At 35.3% G+C, this 12,772-nt stretch overlaps 2 protein-coding genes across 3 annotated transcripts in view; one reads left to right on the forward strand and one right to left on the reverse strand.

Annotated features, from left to right (window-relative positions):
* LOC132699002 (uncharacterized) overlaps nucleotides 1–12,772 on the reverse strand; it is a 110,530-nt gene that overhangs the window by 55,912 nt on the left and 41,846 nt on the right. The window lies entirely within an intron of this gene.
* Nucleotides 1–12,772, forward strand: part of LOC132698999 (mucin-2-like) — a 475,159-nt gene that overhangs the window by 42,744 nt on the left and 419,643 nt on the right. The window lies entirely within an intron of this gene.

A 12,772-nucleotide genomic window follows, 5' to 3' on the forward strand; every position in this document is an offset into this window, starting at 1 on the left:
TCGAAATGAAAATTGCCCAGTAGTCTAATCATTTTGGTAGCAAAGAAAACAGAACAACAGCGGCTTTGCCCGCTCGGAGGAACACGGTGCTGTAAAAATGTCAGTTCCTCGCGGGTGAAATTGAAAATCCGACAATTTCTAGGCTTAGTAGCTAATTTCAGGAAGTTTGTGCCACATTTTGTACAAAAAGTAAATTGCGAAAGAAAGAAAAGCAATAGGACTGGACGAAGGAGCAACAACGGTCCTAAGAAAATCTGACTACTTCTCCCATTTTAACTCTTTTTGATTGTAGCCTAGGAATATCTGGGATGTCAGTCCAGATAGAAAAAAGCAATGAAAGAGTCATTGGTTTCTATAGTCGAACGACCTCCCCAATCGAAAAACGAAACCATTTGTTTGAATTAGAGGCTCTCGCCAAACATAATTCGATGAGACGACTGTTGAAACAAGTATCAAAATATACACTGATTGTGCAGTTCTACGCAGTGCAATGGTTAAGAGGGACCTAATCGTCGAATTCGAAAATGGATTATGGATATACAAAAATATGATTTCGAGATGTTGTCAGGTAGACGCGTTGAATCGGAAAAAGGGTGTCTACTCAACTGGGATTTCAGAAAACGACTGGGTTTTAGTATTTCAAGAAAGAGTAAGTTGATTTTCAATGACTAGGAATTTCGCAAAGGATTAATATATCACCGAACCGAATGGGTGAACATCCTGACATAGAATTTCCAAGACTTGATTATCCTTTGGTGACGGTGTCTGTAGCCTTGTAGGTTCCGCATTTCGCGAGTTGACGCCACTTGCTTCGTCAGGTCTCGGTAGTGACTGTACTGTCCCGCTGCCTGGCGCGTCGTTCCCATCTGCAGGCGAAACTGGCTGTACCTTGTTACCTTGTAGCAAAGTGGACGTCGGTCCGCAAACAAGATGCTCTGCTGCATGATAGCATTGGAAAGGCTTTTTTATTCACTTCCGAGTTTTTTATAACTGTAGGTATTTGCAACTCTAATGATCTTATACTGTGATGTAACTAACTCTGGCCCTTTTCCACATTTTTCTGCGCTCATCTGCTAATGGTAAGTATTTATTAATCTTTTCAATATGTGCGTTTTGTAGGATTCCTGGAAGGGGCATGGACACAGCTATAATAAAAGTCACTGCCGGTTCTCTCAGAGTGAGTACTATGTCGGGTATGTTGTTAGGAATAGACTTGTCAGTACTAAATTGTCCGGTCCAATACAGACGACCAGCGGCAGATCATATTGATAATAAGGTACAGTATCCTTCTTAGTTCTTGATGAAAAATCCTCACCACTCTGTCGTATCGGTCCAGATACGTTATCGCCACCAGCATTAAACTTTCAAACATAATATGGTCAAGATATTCGCCTTTCTCGTCACACATTCGGTACTTACCAGTTACTACTTGTTCTTTAAGGATAATTTTTCTGTAAATTATTGTTGGAATGACCTTATCCTGAATGGCAGCGAGTTGCTCTTGCGCATATACATTGTTGATTCTCCAGTATCACCCTCTTCACTCTTAATAGCCACCAGATACCGACCGTGCCTAGGCTTGCTAGGTCACTGTTCCCTTAGTTGATCTGAAGTAAGGATTTTGGAGTACGGTTAGAATTCTGATACTGCTACTCTTGAATGTGTTATGATACTATCTGCATTTACTGCTGCCCGATGCGGTATGCTAGTATTCGCTTTAACAAGAAAGTACTTCCTGAGACAAGCCAGCGGTCTATAATGCCTTTCATTGATATTTGGAGTTCTTCTTCGACCCTGGTGTCGCGGCAAATGGAATCTTTCGATGGAGGATTGCGAATTATGTGTACCATGGTTCCATGTCTCACGCCAAACCTAGCTTATGCATTGATGGCTTTTGCCATATTTCTGGCTGACAGTTTAGCTGTCCTATGGTCCACCCCTGAAGGTATCCATACACTTATTCCGGTTAAAGTTGGTGCTGAATTTACCAATACAATTTAATAAGTCGTGTAAGTGTGACTTTCTTTTAGAAAATATGTTTAAGGCGAATTTTCATTATTATTATCGTTTAGTTTTGAGGCCTATGGGAAACCCTAGTAGCATTAAGAGTTCTTGCATATATCATCAATATTCCTTAGAATTTTTTATGAATTATATAAAAAAAACTTTCACCGTTATTTTTCTTATAAATGTTGTTCGAAACAACTTTCAATATATTTATTTTTGAAATCCATTGTCCTCGAAGAGGGTCAATCCTAGCCATATCGATCAAGAGTACATTTTTCGAGTAACAACCCAGTTTTTCCGATTTTATAAAAAAAAAGTCAACCCACATAAAAGTTATTGCAGTTTTTGTTACCTGTATTCTTCAAAAGCTACGCCTCTGACAAAATTTGGATATTCACAATTGTAAAATCAGATTCAGCATGCGAAAATCAATAAAACTTTAGAAATTCATATCTTTCTCTCACCGTGTTTCGCAAATATTAATTAAAAACCATTAATCAAACCATCAACCGTAATTTAGAGGAAGTATATTGAAAAGCAAAAAAAAGGAAAAGAAATTTTTCGAAGTTGGCATTTTTTCAAGAAGCAGGAAACATTGATATCTAATTGATGATGTGTGTCAGACGATGAATTATAAAACCTGATGCAAAAGGAATTTTTAAGGACAGATTTTTTTTAAAGAAGTCAAAGATTTTTTTAATACCAACCTGAATAACCATTTAATTGAAATTTGGCTTGAAAACAGGCATTGCGATGTCAAGACTTATTCGTTTTCTACATGGTCGGGTAATCAAACAATTCAGTGGTGTTTCTATTTTATGGTATGCTTTGTTATTATTAATATTTAATTCAAGTCACGGTTTAAGTTGCAGTTTTACAAATTTAGGAGAAACTTTTAAGAAGCGTTTTACGATTTCGGAAATTTCATGTGCAGTGTAGAAATAGCAGTGTCTTTCGTGATGTATACTGCTTTCACAGATGAACGGTTTCAATCTCACAAAGGCAATAATGATGGATGCTACCTGCAACCGCAAATGAACATTACTAATAGGTAGGTCAAAATACGTCCCCAAAGACTTTTATAAGTTTAAAAATTTAGTCTTAATTTTCCACAAGAAGCAAAGCATGAGTGCATTGCGTGTAGTCAAATTATGATTTCAGCATCCGTGATATTTCCAGACACAGAAAAAGCATTTACCTCTCGATGCCAAGCAAATCATTGTGTATCTTATTAAAACGCAATATGCAATATGGCCGACAGTAACAAGTGCTATAAATGTCGCTTTTTGCATCAAATTCTAGTACTATTGAGTGTTGTTTGTGTAATTCATGGTATCATAGAGGTTGCAATGGTCTCTCGGTTGCTGATTTTAACAAAATTGTGTCCCCTACCAGGAAACCGGTGAGCATGAATGGAATTGCAAGAAGTGTGAGGCGGTTAAGGTTAGTTTTGGTTAGATGAAAGGCACCTGTATCGCCAGTGAACGCCAGTGAGCGCAGACTTGGGGAAGTCTCCCTTGCCAAACCGATCTGATCGCGGTTCACTCTCGTCCTTCTCGTACTTCGGTAGAGCGATGAATTTGTTACCAACAGAAATGACCCGACAACTACCTCCTATGGACAACTTCAGTTGGATGACACTGCTGATTATTCAAGGTTAGGTCAGAATATTCAGGATCGACTTTTAAATAAACAAAACATTGAAATGTGCGATTTAGTTTTTATTATTGTGAACATTTTTAATTCAATCATTGAGCAGAACAACAAACTAACTTGTCTCTTAGAGCGAACTTAGCAGTGAAGTGTCTGAGCTCTGATCAGAAGTGTGTACACAGAAGTGAGTTATCCCTTCTGAAATCACAGGAGGTAAGTTGTAACAATTTAAACAATCCCGAACAAGCACAGCCTCCCCCTGAGATCATCGGGAAGATGCAGGATCGGAAGAGATAGATCAAAAAATGTTATTTTTTACAATGTCCCTGAGAGCAAGGCCGTATCTGATGTTTTTGCAAAAATTGATGTAAATTCTACAAATTTTAAATGCTTTCGACTAGAAAAGAAGAACAACAATACTAACCCAAGACCATTGAAAATTATTCTGTTTGATAGGTCACTTGCAGTCCTTGCCCAAAAAAACCGTAAATTACTTACTGATACCAGTATACAGATCAGAGGTGACCTTACATCACTCCAACGTACGCAGATAAAGGAAGCATATGAAGAACTTGCTTTGCGTTCAGAAACAGAACAGAATTCATACGTATAATATATTACGGGCATTAAGAAGGTCGTTCGTCAAAAAAATAAAACAAGAACTCTATCTAAAAAACAACACTATCACAATGTTGGTGGCATACGCACTAAGTTGTCGGATCTGTGTCACGCTGTCAATAGTAGTGTGCATGACATTATATTTTTGGTTGAATCCTGGCTTACTGAAGGCTATTCAACCTCAGTTGAATTTTTTGGATTATAATCAAGATAGAAGTCAGTTTAACACAGATATAACAAGGGGAGGGGGTACTCATACCGCCATTAAAAAGAACATACAATCAAGGATGGTACAGATTAGCGATTTATTTTTAGAACATAATCTTTGTAAATTTTTCATTTGGCTATAAACAATTTATTTTTAGTGCTGTTTATATTCCCCTCGCATCACCAATCACAATGTATGAAGAATTTCATTCCGCAGTCCTGGATCTCGTTGGTGTCTATACCGATTGTGATCTCATGATCTGTAGTGACTTTAATTTACCCAGTGCAATCTGGGTTAATTCTGATGACGGATTGTGTGTTCGGAGTGCGGAATCAATTACATCAGCCAATTTGGTGTTTTCATGTGTCAGTTATCTCAATCTTAAACAGATGAATCTTTTACCTAACGGGTATGGGGTATTTTTGGATCTCGTTTTTTCGAGCATGTGTGCCACTAGAGTTGCTTATGCCTCCGAAAATTTGTCAAATGTTACCGAACGCCATGCGGAGTATGAAATTGCTCGTATGCTCGTTTTGTTCCCGTTAAACGTTTCAAATCTACAAACTTTCCATCTTGGTTTAGTAAAGAACTGCAGCAACTAATTTTGCACAAAAAATTGCTCATTCTAGATATAAGGAGTAGGGTGATATTGATAATTACGCACTTTTTTCGCACTATAGAGATAGGTATAAAGTTTTGCGCAAAGACTGTTATCTCATGTTTATATACAGTAAACACTGAAGTCATACGGGATCCTAGTCAATTTTGAAGACATAAATACGATGCGTAGATCGGGTGCGTATCCCAATTGCATGCATTGGGAGAGTGAGATTGCTGGCAATGGCCAAGAAATTGTTAACTTATTTGCGAAACACTTTTCATCTACATACAAAAAACACAAAGGGAATGTTCCTGACTATAAATTTGACTATGACTTGGACTTAAATGTCATTAACTTTACTCTAAGTGAAATATTTGCGGGGATAGATAGCCTTCGGACTAAGTACTCGCATGGCCCATTTATTTTTATTAAAATTTATTTAAAAATGTGTGTGTACTTTGAGTGGACCCCTCCACCACATTTTTAATCCTACCTTATCGTCCGGTGTTTTTCCTGATTACTGGACATTAAGTTATTTAACACCAATTCATAAAAATGGTGACAGAAGCAATATTAGTAACTATAGAGGTAAATGCATACAATCTGTCATTCCCAAACTTTTTGATAAACTATTCTGTCAGCATTTTTCCTGGTATTGTAAAAAAAAATTATGTGTGACAACCAGCACGGGTTTTCTCGGGGTAGGTAACCTGCTGACTTATCAGCTGGATCTGTTGGGTGCTTTTGAGAAGTGTAAACAAGTGGACAGTGTCTACACGAACTTTTCGAAGGCGTTTGACAGAGACAGTCATGAGCATCTTGTTCGTAAGTTTCGGGCCATGGGACTGGGTGGTACTCTGGTTGAATTTTGTCACAGCTCTTTAATAGAGCATACACAGCAGGTCCGAATCAACCAATCAATTATATTTCTAGCGAAATTGTGGTGCACTCGGGTGTGCCTCAGGGTTCACACATAGGTCCAGTTTTCTTTAATTTGTTTATAAGAGATCTGAGTGATGTGGTTCTTTATTCTGAACATCTTTCCTTTGCAGATGATTTTAAATTTTACAAAACAATTGAATCATTTATGGACGCTCAGCTTCTGCAGAGCGACCTTAATAATGTCAGTTCGTGTTGCAGAGAAAATGGTCTGAATCTAATTGTTGGAAGGTGTTTTAGTGTTACTTTTTCTCGCTTAACTAACACGCTTCAAAATAGATATATTAACAATACAACGATAGAGTGTGTCACCAAAGTTAGGAACCTTGGAGTCATCTTTGACAGTAAACTGACCTTTTTGGATCAGCTGGATGATATTGTTAACAATGGCATGAGAGGTCTGGGTTTTATTACCCAGTAATAGTACAACTGCTCTCATCCGACTGTTTTAAAACCCTTTATTGTTCCTTAGTTAGATCTACACTGGAGTATGCATCGGTAGTGTGGTCTCTACATTGCAGATGTCACATTGATAGATTGGATACTGTTCGGAGGGCATTTCTGAAGTCCCTAGCATATAGAGCGGGTATAAATATCTACAATAACTCTCACATTATGTTCTGGTATGTGAGCCTTGTGGGATAGATAGTCTGGATATTAGAAGAACCTACTCCGACATCTTGACGTTTTATAAAATTTTGAACGGTGTATATAACTGTCCGGCTCTCCTCCAATCCATTGATTTTAACATCTATCAAAGACGTCAGAGCCCCCCCCCCCCCCCCAATGTTTTGTATTCCATTTCATCACGCCAACTATGGCTATTTTTTTCCTTCAACTCGAACCTTGAGGTTATTTATCTTTATCCCTTTGCTCGCGGTCTTCGACTATTTAAAACCAAATTAAAACTGGTGGTTGATTGTAACTAGTGTGATACTGTTCGTTTAGTGTTTCTTACTGTTTATGGTTATTTAAAAAGCTTGTTATCTAAGTTGAGTTGTTGTTTTGTCATGTTGCTATTTATGTTATATTTATATTGTTACTTTTTCTTTGTAAATTGACTCAGCCGTTGAAATAAATAAACAAAAAATCTAAATTGAACTTACATGTTCACGTATTCCGACCGTGCATTCGGGGACCACTCGGGTTTCTTTTATGAAAGCTAAGTGCCGCAGAGGACAAATTTTACATTGTCTTAGTAATATTACAAAAAAGGAAAGCTCTGAAGTAGGAGGAATACAGAAGATTTGAAAACAGTATTACAGTAGTCAATATGTTAGTTTCTCTATAGTTTCTATTGAAGTGATGCTTATGTTTGTTCCTTTCGTTACCCCGCATTGTTTTGGCAGTGACATGCTGTCGTATGCTTTCCTCACATCCACGAAGAGCAGGTGCACCTCGCAATAGAAAGCTGGCAGATTTTCTATAAGTTGAGTAACGCGAAAGGTTGCCTGATCTTCTGCTTCTCCGTCTATGTATTAGACTGATTGCGCTCGTTACCGCAATCCCTCAGTAGTTGTCGCAGTTTTATTCTCTAGCATCAAAAACCTCCTCAAAAACAGTCGGTTTAGTGTAAAAATTCGTTAGGAGCGAGCCGCCGCTGCTCGCCGCTGCACTATTCGACACAAATGCAATTTCGCAGAGGTCTTTGGCCGGGCGTTCACACCCGAATTCTGCGAGGAACCCGAAGAACCGCGGTCGCGTGGTTCCTCTCTGCCCTCTCGCCACGGTCCTCTCGGCCTATCGCCGTCTAATGATCGCAGGATAGAAAAAGAAGAACGCAACATCTATGCGACAGAGCCGGAAATATGGTCCAGTGAAAAACGTTCGCCCGGCTCGTTTTTCGGCGTTGTTTTATTTTGTTTTGGTAATTGTCGTGGCTCGTAACCGGCGCGGTCCCTACCAGCTCGATGGGTAATATCTTCGAAATAAACTGTATACAGGGTGGTCCGTAACGAATGCGCCAAATTGCAATCCTAGATTAAATTCATGAAAATAATGACATTGAGCAAAAAATGTGTGTGAGTTATTGGTAAAGTTTAGTTCTAGGAACTGGTTAAGCTGTTTTTCAGGTCTCGGCATTAAAAATTGAATTCGGGGGTTTTCTGACATTACGAATACGATTACATCCCATTTTGGCAAGAAACCGTTTTGTCAATTACCAAACATCTTCGAATGCTCACTGAAAATGTTACTCTAGTTACAATTACAAATTATGCAACAATGGTTCTCTCCAAATAATTTAGTACTCAATGAACTAAAATCCCAAAAACTTATTTTTTCTTTGTACTGAAGTAGACTTTGTAAATCAAATCATCAATCAATCTCTTGGGATTCGCTTTCAATAGAACTCTGTCTTGGACAAGCCGTATTGACAAAGTTTCTGCAACACTATTCGGTGCGTATTTTGACTGAGGCGTCTCAGCTACTGTCTAACGTCGGCGGCTCTCCGAGAAGCCTACTTTGTTGTTATTGTTGTTGTCACATAGCGTACTTTCCTAAGGGGGGTTAGATATTCGGAAAAAACTTTCCGACGGCAAACAAAATTTGGGTCCATTTTAAAAAGAAAACTTCATATAAACATATGTCCTAAACGTCTTAACTTTTGAGATACATTGTGGAAAAAAAGAGGCATTATTTAATGTACCAATTTTTTTTTTTAAATACACTAGTAGCGTGCGTACGTAATTTCACATGTCTATTTTGGCAGACATTGATGGCGTACTCTTAAAATAAAAATTATTCTTACAATCTCCAATCAATTAAAAAGAAATTAAATTTCTTGGTATTGATGTACGGTTTTCGCTTTTAAAAATGAAAAGCTCTTCTGTGCATGGTTATAACAATATCGTTAATATGATACCATGCTAAGAAATTAGTTTTTATTTTTAAGTGAAAAAATGAAGACATCAAATCTATTCATAAATGAATAAATATTTAAATTTATTGTTAAATACTTAAGGAATTTCAATGAAATACATTGCTGTAAAATCGTTGATTAAAATCATCCACGGAATCACACTCTTAAGAATCAAACATTTTATTATGAAACGTGATATTTTTATTATAAAATAATAATGGTCTCATTCACCTTGTTTAAAATAAAATTTTTGCCAGAGGTGCCTTGTTTATTTGTTGTGTTTTTATTTGAGTTACATTGTTTAAGTGAAATGCTTTAAAAGAGCTCATTTATTCATTGTTTACGCATGAATTAGTTTCAGGAACGTTTATTAATTATTTATTTTTAAAATGTAATCATTTACTGGTACAAAATAGAACTGTTCAACGGCATCTAGCAAAATAATTTATATTAAATATTTTTTCGGCCTGCAATTCCTTAAATGTTATTTTTTATTTGTAAGTTTTATAAAAAAATTGCTAGAGACAAAGAAATATCTAACAAAAAGTGCCTAATCCTACCGATCGAAATTTATGTTTTTCCATGTCATTGCGTCAATTTTTCTTTAAGTTTAGTTATTATTAGTTATGATTTGAAAAAAAAAGTAGAAAGTGTGTATTTGTAATATCAATACTTCCGTAATATTTTATTGCTTTATTTATTTTGGTTTTTAAGGCAAAAAAATAAACATTATTTTTCCGCCATATTCGTAGCGCGATATCTCCCTTTTTTACTCAACGTGTATATAACAAACTAGCCTTTATTTACAACAAAGGCAATATTAATAATGTGTTTTTAGGTATTCCTCCTAAGTTCATACTTTTGTTAATAGAGTTAACTATTTTTTTTTTCGAAAAATACGGGCATCCAGCAAAAATCAGGAAACAATCTAACGGCGTGCGTTGAGGTATTAAAAATACACCGGAAATCACGACTTCGTAAAAATTTGAAATAAATTTTAAATGTTTTTTTTTGACAAAGATTAAGCAATCTGCAGGTATTTATTTTAAAACAAATTATTTTTCAAAAAACGATTTTCATAAGTAACTTACTAATTTAACTAATTAACTAATTTTCTTCGTTTGAGCAGTATCATGCAGAATATATCAAAGAGCTGGTTTTTGTGATAACTTCAACACACACTGTGGGAAAACCAAGTGGGACAATTTTGTTTAAAATTAAAAATTAATAAAACCGAAGATTTGGAATACATAAAATATTATAGCAAACAGTGTGTAAACCAAATTATCCTTTTCTGTTTTCCCGCAGGGTGTGTTAAAGCTATCATAAAATAGCATTTTGATTTACTCCGTACGAAACTACTCAAAACAGAGAAAATTAATAACTACAAAACATGAACTAAAATAAATGAATTTACTAACTGCTTAAAAATTCGGCAGAGTTTCAACTTATACTGGCTGCTACTTTTTGTTTCTTTTCTTTTTTTTATATCTGAGCCGTCATTTTTGCAGAAATGATTCAACAAATTTCATCATAAAGAAAATTGAAAAATTTTCTATAGTAGTTCAAAATTTACTAAAACTGTCAAATGAGACTGCATTATGTAAGTAATCTGAGCAATTTAGGATCCCACTCATCTGACTTGGACTCTGACTATACTATAATTCACAAAACAAAATAAAATTCCTCATTCAAATAAAATTGTGAGTAATATATATATATATATATATATATATATATATATATATATATATATATATATATATATATATATATATATATATATATATATATATATATATATATATATATATATATATATATATATATATATATATATATATATATATATATTACATTTTACGAAGAACATTTTAAAAACTATTTACTCTAACAAAATATCACTTTTTACTTAAAGTAAAAGTTGCACACACCAAAATGGATCCAATTTTTCCATTGGGTGTTCGAACTGTTCATTCTAAACACTTTATATCCGATGAATCTTATTTCTTCAAGGAATTTTACAATCCGATGACGTAACTCTTTCTTGCACCGGTGTCAAATAGGTGCACATAGGTAAATTCTAATGGCCTGAGATCGGACGATATCGCAGGGCAATCCAATACTTTTCAGGGTGTTCCGTTTAAAAAAAATGCACTTTTTACCATTTTTGTATCTTTTACGCAAATCAATAGTTTTCTTCACCAACCCTGTATAATTTAGAACTGTATTAAGAAATTATGTTCGATGCCTCCTTAAACGATGGCCAAAACTTAAACTTTCTACTAGTGTCTTGGTAATAAAAATTTAAATGAAGGTATGTTTTGGTCGGCAAATTGAATAAAATAATTATTTTCTCCAAAATCGCTGAAGATATATAGTATAGGAACGTATTATTTAAAAACAATTATAAAATATTAGCGGATCAGAAAATAGAATAATATACATGGTGTCCTATTTCAAATTTCAATGTTGATACTACTTTTTAGAAAAAACGACAACAGCGCTGTGGCGTTACTACCTGTAGTAACGCTACTGTGGCGTTACTACCTGTAGTAAGGCTACTGCGGCGTTACTACCTGTAGTAACGCTACTGTGGCATTACTACCATTTACTAAACTCGCGTTTCAATTGTATGTTAATTAGTGGGCCCCTGATTTAGGAAGGATTCGAGAAGTGCGTCGAACATTGAATAGAAGAATGTGGGAAGCTGATGACATGCTAGAAAACAGTGTAGAGCTCTTTTTATCCCTTATTATTTCTTTAGACTCCAACGACTATAGTTCTGGTAAGTCTGACTACTCGCAACTTGTACTGTAAAGAATAGATATTTTAAAAATAATAATATTTATTTCAATTCATCTATTTACATATTATTCTTACATCTATATAAGGCTTTATTTACTAGATCTTAAAATAATTAATCAATAAATCATCTGCCCATCTTTATGATTATAATTATGTATAATTATAATTATGCATAATTATAATTATTTTTTTGTACGCAAATTAGTATGTGACTAATTTAGAAACGATTCGAAATGTGAAAAATTGAAATACGGAATAAAATTTTTAAATTCACGATATAAAGTTTAAATTGTGCACCCTGTTTAATGATGCCAGTCATTGCAATTTCAGAGTTCATTTCTCTCTGGCATTAAGAAACGTAATTTAACCCTTTTTGTTCGTCCTTAAAACTATGAAATTGTGACCAAATATCTTTTCAACTTTTTCTTGAACACCTTTTTCATTTTTCAAAAAAACTTTCACAGGCTACACTACTATTTATAAATATTCAGGATTCCTTCCGCGTCGGTTGTTAATGAATCGAACTTGCTGACGTTTCGCCACTCATCCTGTTGGCTTCTGCAGAGTTTAACTGAAACTCGCTTGCATTCTCTGTACCTGCTTATGTATTGCTTGCGGGAGCCAGAGCTTTAGGAGGGGGACATGAAAATTGTCTTGGATGATTGATACCCATATTAGCGAAAGGCAAAGACTTGAGTCGCAGTTAACATTGTTTAGTTGCTTATGAATTTCTATAGACTACATGCAATAATTTTAGTTTTATCGAATAAAATTTAGCTTCGTGATTGTTTTCGGTAACAGCAGATGAGTATATTTGTCGTAGTCTTAAGGTTCTCTCATGTTCTTGGAACCTAGTTGATATTTTTCGTCCAGTTTCTGCAATGTATTATTTGTATTATTGTATCATCAGGGACAGCTATAGGTTCTCCATTATCACCAGTCATCGCCAATATATTTATGGAAGCCTTTGAGAAGAAAGCTCTCGACTCCTTCCATCTAAAACCAAAATCATGGAAACGCCTCGTTGATGACACTTTTTCTTAGCCATTTAGACTCTATACACCCTAACATACGTTTT

Source organism: Cylas formicarius, unplaced genomic scaffold, assembly GCF_029955315.1.
Source record: "Cylas formicarius isolate icCylForm1 unplaced genomic scaffold, icCylForm1.1 PGA_scaffold_3__17_contigs__length_32017465, whole genome shotgun sequence".
In the NCBI taxonomy this organism is placed as follows: Eukaryota; Metazoa; Arthropoda; class Insecta; order Coleoptera; family Brentidae; genus Cylas; species Cylas formicarius.